Below are 7,702 nucleotides of genomic sequence, written 5' to 3' on the forward strand. Positions count from 1 at the left end.
CAGGACTGGACCAGTCTGGACTGGACTGGTCTGGACTGGACTGGTCTGGACTGGACTGGTCTGGACTGGACCAGTCTGGACTGGACTGGTCTGGACTGGACCAGTTAGGACTGGACTGGTCTGGACTGGACTGGTCAGGACTGGACTGGTCTGGACTGGACTGGTCTGGACTGGACCAGTCTGGACTGGACTGGTCTGGACTGGACCGGTCTGGACTGGACTGGACTGGACCAGTTAGGACTGGACTGGTCTGGACTGGACTGGTCTGGACTGGACCAGTTAGGACTGGACTGGTCTGGACTGGACTGGTCTGGACTGGACCAGTTAGGACTGGACTGGTCTGGACTGGACCAGTCTGGACTGGACCAGTTAGGACTGGACTGGTCTGGACCAGTCTGGACTGGACCAGTTAGGACTGGACTGGTCTGGACTGGACTGGTCTGGACTGGACCAGTTAGGACTGGACTGGTCTGGACTGGACTGGTCTGGACTGGACCAGTTAGGACTGGACTGGTCTGGACTGGACCAGTCAGGACTGGACTGGTCTGGACTGGACTGGTCTGGACTGGACCAGTAAGGACTGGACTGGTCTGGACTGGACCAGTCAGGACTGGACCAGTTAGGACTGGACCAGTTAGGACTGGACCAGTTAGGACTGGACCAGTCAGGACTGGACCAGTTAGGACTGGACCAGTTAGGACTGGACCAGTTAGGACTGGACTGGTCTGGACTGGACTGGTCTGGACTGGACTGGTCTGGACTGGACCAGTCAGGACTGGACCAGTCAGGACTGGACCAGTTAGGACTGGACCAGTTAGGACTGGACCAGTTAGGACTGGACTGGTCTGGACTGGACTGGTCTGGACTGGACTGGTCTGGACTGGACCAGTCAGGACTGGACTGGTCTGGACTGGACTGGTCTGGACTGGACCAGTAAGGACTGGACTGGTCTGGACTGGACCAGTCAGGACTGGACCAGTCTGGACTGGACCAGTTAGGACTGGACTGGTCTGGACTGGACTGGTCTGGACTGGACTGGTCTGGACTGGACCAGTCTGGACTGGACTGGTCTGGACTGGACTGGTCTGGACTGGACTGGTCTGGACTGGACCAGTCTGGACTGGACTGGTCTGGACTGGACTGGTTAGGACTGGACCAGTTAGGACTGGACCAGTTTGGACTGGACCAGTTAGGACTGGACTGGTCTGGACTGGACCAGTCAGGACTGGACCAGTCTGGACTGGACTGGTCAGGACTGGACCAGTCAGGACTGGACCAGTCTGGACTGGACCGGTCTGGACTGGACTGGTCTGGACTGGACCAGTCTGGACTGGACCAGTTAGGACTGGACCAGTCTGGACTGGACCGGTCTGGACTGGACCGGTCTGGACTGGACCGGTCTGGACTGGACCAGTCTGGACTGGACCAGTCAGGACTGGACCAGTTAGGACTGGACTGGTCTGGACTGGACTGGTCAGGACTGGACCAGTCTGGACTGGACCAGTCTGGACTGGACCGGTCTGGACTGGACCGGTCTGGACTGGACCAGTTAGGACTGGACTGGTCTGGACTGGACCAGTCTGGACTGGACCAGTCTGGACTGGACCGGTCTGGACTGGACCAGTTAGGACTGGACTGGTCTGGACTGGACCAGTCTGGACTGGACCAGTTAGGACTGGACCAGTTAGGACTGGACTGGTCTGGACTGGACTGGTCTGGACTGGACCAGTCTGGACTGGACCAGTCAGGACTGGACCAGTAAGGACTGGACTGGTCTGGACTGGACTGGTCTGGACTGGACCAGTCTGGACTGGACCGGTCTGGACTGGACCAGTTAGGACTGGACTGGTCTGGACTGGACCAGTCTGGACTGGACCGGTCTGGACTGGACCAGTTAGGACTGGACTGGTCAGGACTGGACCAGTCAGGACTGGACTGGTCAGGACTGGACCGGTCTGGACTGGACCAGTTAGGACTGGACCGGTCTGGACTGGACCAGTCAGGACTGGACTGGTCAGGACTGGACCGGTCTGGACTGGACCAGTCTGGACTGGACCAGTTAGGACTGGACCAGTCAGGACTGGACTGGTCTGGACTGGACTGGACCAGTCTGGACTGGACCGGTCTGGACTGGACCGGTCAGGACTGGACCGGTCAGGACTGGACCAGTCAGGACTGGACCGGTCTGGACTGGACTGGTCAGGACTGGACTGGTCTGGACTGGACCGGTCAGGACTGGACCAGTCAGGACTGGACCAGTCAGGACTGGACCAGTCTGGACTGGACCAGTCAGGACTGGACCAGTCTGGACTGGACTGGTCAGGACTGGACCAGGACTGGACCAGTCAGGATTGGACCAGTCTGGACTGGACCAGTCAGGACTGGACCAGTCTGGACTGGACCAGTCAGGACTGGACCAGTCTGGACTGGACCAGTTAGGACTGGACCAGTCTGGACTGGACCAGTCAGGACTGGACCAGACTGGTCAGGACTGGACCAGTCAGGACTGGACTGGTCAGGACTGGACCAGGACTGGACCAGTCAGGATTGGACCAGTCTGGACTGGACCAGTTAGGACTGGACCAGTCTGGACTGGACCAGTCAGGACTGGACCAGACTGGTCAGGACTGGACCAGTCAGGACTGGACTGGTCAGGACTGGACCAGGACTGGACCAGTCAGGATTGGACCAGTCAGGACTGGACTGGTCAGGACTGGACCAGTCTGGACTGGACCAGTTAGGACTGGACCAGTCTGGACTGGACCAGTCAGGACTGGACCAGACTGGTCAGGACTGGACCGGTCAGGACTGGACTGGTCAGGACTGGACCAGGACTGGACCAGGACTGGACCAGTCAGGACTGGACCAGTCAGGACTGGACTGGTCAGGACTGGTCCAGTCCTGACTGGACCAGTCAGGACTGGACTGGACCAGGACTGGACTGGACCAGGACTGGACTGGACCAGGACTGGACCACTCAGGACTTGCCGGATTAAGGGGGACACAGAATCCAAGAGGCCGTCTTCAGGGGGACACAGAATCCGAGGGGCCGGCTTCGGGGGGACACAGAATCCAAGGGGCCGTCTTCAGGGGGACACAGAATCCGAGGGGCCGGCTTCAGGGGGACACAGGATCCGAGGGGCCGTCTTCAGGGGGACACAGAATCCGAGGGGCCGTCTTCAGGGGGTCACAGGATCCGAGGGGCCGTCTTCAGGGGGACACAGAATCCGAGGGGCCGTCTTCAGGGGGACACAGAATCCGAGGGGCCGTCTTCAGGGGGACACAGAATCCGAGGGGCCGTCTTCAGGGGGACACCGGGTCCTCAGCAGGGACGGTGTCGGCTGAAGTGCGTCCGGGACCAGCTCGGGAACAGCAGGGAAAGATAAGACTAGAAATACAGAAGGGATAACGAGACACAATCAGGTCAGATGGGAAACAGGAAAGTCAAACAAGAACTCAAACACAAAATAAAACAGGAAGTGACAAAACCGTGACAACTAGATTTGATAAGAGGTTTATTCTTCAAAATGCCAGCACATTTCGTCAGTATGAATGTGGGAATGTTGGACCATTTCCCCCCCGCTTGGGGGCTCCGACAGCACCGGGGGCGCCCGTGGAGGTACGGTGGGGCCTTTGCCCGACTTGGAGGGCTGGTTCCCGTCGACTTGGATGGCCGGCGGGGGAGCGTGGGCGCCTTTCCAGTAGCCAGTACGCAGTAGCCAGAACGCAGTACGCAGTAGCCAGAACACAGTATGCAGTAGGCAGTACGCAGGAGGTAGTAGCCAGTACGTAGTAGGCAGTACGCAGTATGCAGTACGTAGTACGCAGTATGCAGTAGGCAGTACGCAGTATGCAGTACGTAGTATGCAGTAGGCAGTACGCAGCACGCAGTAGGCAGTACGCATTAGGCAGTACACAGTACACAGTAGCCAGAACGTAGTACGCAGTAGCCAGAACGCAGTACGCAGTACGCAGTAGGCAGTACGCAGTATGCAGTACGTGGTACGCAGTAGGCAGTACGCAGCACGCAGTAGGCAGTACGCAGTAGGCAGTACACAGTACACACTAGCCAGAACGTAGTACGCAGTAGCCAGAACGCAGTACGCAGTAGCCAGTAATCAGTAGGCAGTAGGCAGTAGGCAGTACACAGTACGCAGTACACAGTACGCAGTAGCCAGTATATCAGTATGCAGTCGTGGGGGCTCCGCTTGAGCTATGGAAATTCTTAAAATTGGTAAGAAGTGTGATCACTTCTGAAAGTGGAATCATTGGATATTATGTTGTATTCCTTGAGTAATTTAGCCGCTGCATTCACTACACTTCCCCACAGTTTTCTCTCCATGCTGTGAATATTTCAGATTCCCGGTGAACGACCTCCTGTAAAGGCTAATAGGATCAATAGAGAAGATCCAGTCACAGATTATCAAATATAAGTGTTTGTTTTCAGCGTTTACGAGGAGCCAGATTACGTATAGGATGTCTCGTCCTGATTTTATTTTGTAACAGCTTTTCTTGTATTGGTCTGGGTTTATCACCTCTACCACAACACCTTCACGTTTTACTATTAAACAGTTTTGTTCCTGCAAGTTTTCTGCATCAGCTTCCCGGGGCGGTTATGTGGTTTTGGAAATATTACCGAAGTTATTTTTTCAACTTCTTCACAGGGACTTTGTTTTTGAGTAACCAAATTTTGGTCACCTTGCTCACAAATCTCATTCTGAGTGAATTCTCTCTGGGTCGATCTCTCAAATCTCGCTGGGCCAATATCGCTCTTTGGATTTAAACTCGGTTTCAAACTCGGTTCTTTGATGCAGCAGCGCATAAACATTCAACAAAGCAGTGCTGGAACTCACTGATTGTGTTTTCGTCGTGTCTTCACCTGTTTTCGTTGTGTCTTCATCGAAAACGGCCGCCGGGCCGGCTTTGGGGCAGACACGATATGCAGGGCCAGAACCAGAACTGAAACACAAAGACACAGGTTTCAAAATACAACAGGAACTGAATATCCAAACTGTGACATAGTTGGACTGTATAGATACAGTCACAGTGGAAAAACCAGTTCTACCTCAATCAGAAACCCTGCATGACCAGAGAGGTGAATAATCCGTCGGGACATTTTAGAAATGTAAATTCCTGTTTAACTGGACAGACAACTTTCACATTCTCCTCCATTTTCTCTTCTCTTTCTCACCCCCCCCCCACCTGTCCGGCTACAATGAGAGTTTACCAGGGTAGCTAACCACGCCCAGAGAAAATGCATTCAAAATTAAATTCAATAATTTGAATTTTTCAATTTCTCAATGCCCAGATACAAGGACAGCCAATCAACGTCCACTTCAAAGTGGGACTGACCGTTGTTTTCTACTCACAACTCAAGCACAAGAAACCCACCGCACAAACACAGATTTTAAAATAAAATCAACTCGTGAACAGAAAAAGTAAAGTTAGAGATTAAAAATTAGATTATGCGATTAAAAAACATAACGCGCTAAATATGCCTGTAATTAATGAATCCCAATTAACACGCTAATTAGACATCCCTAACATATATCCATTCATATTAATATATAATATTATAATATAATATATATATAATATTAATATCGTTGTCCAGTAACTGCAGCCGAGTTATTGTTCAGCGAACATTAGCTGATAAATTATGTAACATCATGACATACCATCATGTAACACTCTGAGGTTTCCGTCCAAACCTGTTAGGTAAACAATTACCTGAAAACCTTGTCTGAGATAAAAGAAACAGCAACGTTAATTATAACAAAATTACCTAATTGAATTAGTATGAGTCATATTTTAACAGTTAACAGTTAAATTCAATCAAAACTAAAGTTGGTGGACGGGGATTCCACAAGTTTTTCAGTGTCGTTCTCGCTCGACCACGAACAGGAAACTATTCCTCTGAGATTCTATATAAGATTGTTCTCGCAAATCTATTTTGACTAAGTATTTCAAGAAATGTTTTGTTTTTTTAAATACCTGACTGGTTTTGTTGATTCCTTTCGCCTCTTTCAGAGTCCCAAGCTGGTGTCTGTGACTTTTCATGTCATCAGCTTTTTATAAAAGGAAGCATGACTCATGTGATTCACCTGTCAGGTGAGTTACGCCCCAATTTAAAAAAGATCGCCAGAGTCCAACCACTTCTCCTGCCAGCACGGAAGTTTTGTTGCTTTCATTTGTGGTATAATAGTTTACTGTAATGATCGTAATGCCCTCGGGTCGTCCTAAAAGAGTATTTCAAGTTAACACCTGCTACAGAATTCAGACGCAGGTGAGCTGGTGAGGACCAGAGCTCCTCTGGTACCAGACTTTTAACTGTTCCTAAAGTTAGAACGGAGGGAGGAAACTCTACTCTAAGGGATGAAACTCATCTCTAAGGGAGAAAACTCATCTCTAAGGGATGAAACTCATCTCTAAGGGAGGAAACTCATCTCTAAGGGAGGAAACTCATCTCTAAGGGAGGAAACTCATCTCTAAGGGAGAAAACTCATCTCTAAGGGAGAAAACTCATCTCTAAGGGAGAAAACTCATCTCTAAGGGATGAAACTCATCTCTAAGGGAGGAAACTCATCTCTAAGGGAGAAAACTCATCTCTAAGGGAGGAAACTCATCTCTAAGGGAGGAAACTCATCTCTAAGGGAGGAAACTCATCTCTAAGGGAGAAAACTCATCTCTAAGGGAGGAAACTCATCTCTAAGGGAGGAAACTCATCTCTAAGGGAGGAAACTCATCTCTAAGGGATGAAACTCATCTCTAAGGGAGAAAACTCATCTCTAAGGGAGAAAACTCATCTCTAAGGGATGAAACTCATCTCTAAGGGAGGAAACTCATCTCTAAGGGAGAAAACTCATCTCTAAGGGATGAAACTTATCTCTAAGGGAGGAGTATGGGCAGAAATATGTGCCACTAGAAACTGAATTTGAATCATTTATATTTGAATTTGAATTGCTCAATTTGAATAATTGCATTAAAAAACTGAATCTGAATGACATAATTTGAATTTGTATTGTTTAATTTGAATCCTTGCATTGAAATACTGAATCTAAATTCCGAAAAACTGAATCTACATTCAATTCTCACAATTCAAATTCAGTTCTTGCAATTCAATTTCAATTCTACTGTGCCAGACTGGTACTACAGCTGGTACTACAACTGGTACTACTGGTACTATAACTGGTACTACCGGTACTATAACTGGTACAACTGGTACTATAACTGGTACTACTGGTACTATAACTGGTACTACTGGTACTATAACTGGTACTACTGGTACTATAACTGGTACTACTGGTACTATAACTGGTACTACTGGTACTATAACTGGTACTACTGGTACTATAACTGGTACAACTGGTACTATAACTGGTACTACTGGTACTATAACTGGTACGACTGGTACTATAACTGGTACTACTGGTACTATAACTGGTACAACTGGTACTATAACTGGTACTACTGGTACTATAACTGGTACTACTGGTACTATAACTGGTACTACAACTGGTACTATAACTGGTACTATAACTGGTACCTCTGGTACTATAACTGGTACTACTGGTACTATAACTGGTACAACTGGTACTATAACTGGTACCTCTGGTACTATAACTGGTACTACTGGTACTATAACTGGTACTACTGGTACTATAACTGGTACTACAACTGGTACTATAACTGGTACTATAAC

The 7,702-nt window shown here is 49.5% G+C and overlaps 1 long non-coding RNA gene across 1 annotated transcript; it reads right to left on the reverse strand.

Moving 5' to 3' along the window:
* Positions 1 to 2,991: 2,991 nt before the first annotated feature.
* LOC133450864 (uncharacterized) lies at positions 2,992 to 6,040 on the reverse strand. The gene is made up of 3 exons (XR_009783125.1): positions 5,995 to 6,040; positions 4,880 to 4,959; positions 2,992 to 3,388 (listed from the first exon to the last, which is right to left on the reverse strand). It is a non-coding gene; the product is annotated as an uncharacterized LOC133450864 (long non-coding RNA).
* Between the last annotated feature and the right edge of the window lie 1,662 nt (positions 6,041 to 7,702).

The sequence above is a fragment of the Cololabis saira genome, chromosome 9 (genome assembly GCF_033807715.1).
Source record: "Cololabis saira isolate AMF1-May2022 chromosome 9, fColSai1.1, whole genome shotgun sequence".
Classification (NCBI taxonomy): domain Eukaryota; kingdom Metazoa; phylum Chordata; class Actinopteri; order Beloniformes; family Belonidae; genus Cololabis; species Cololabis saira.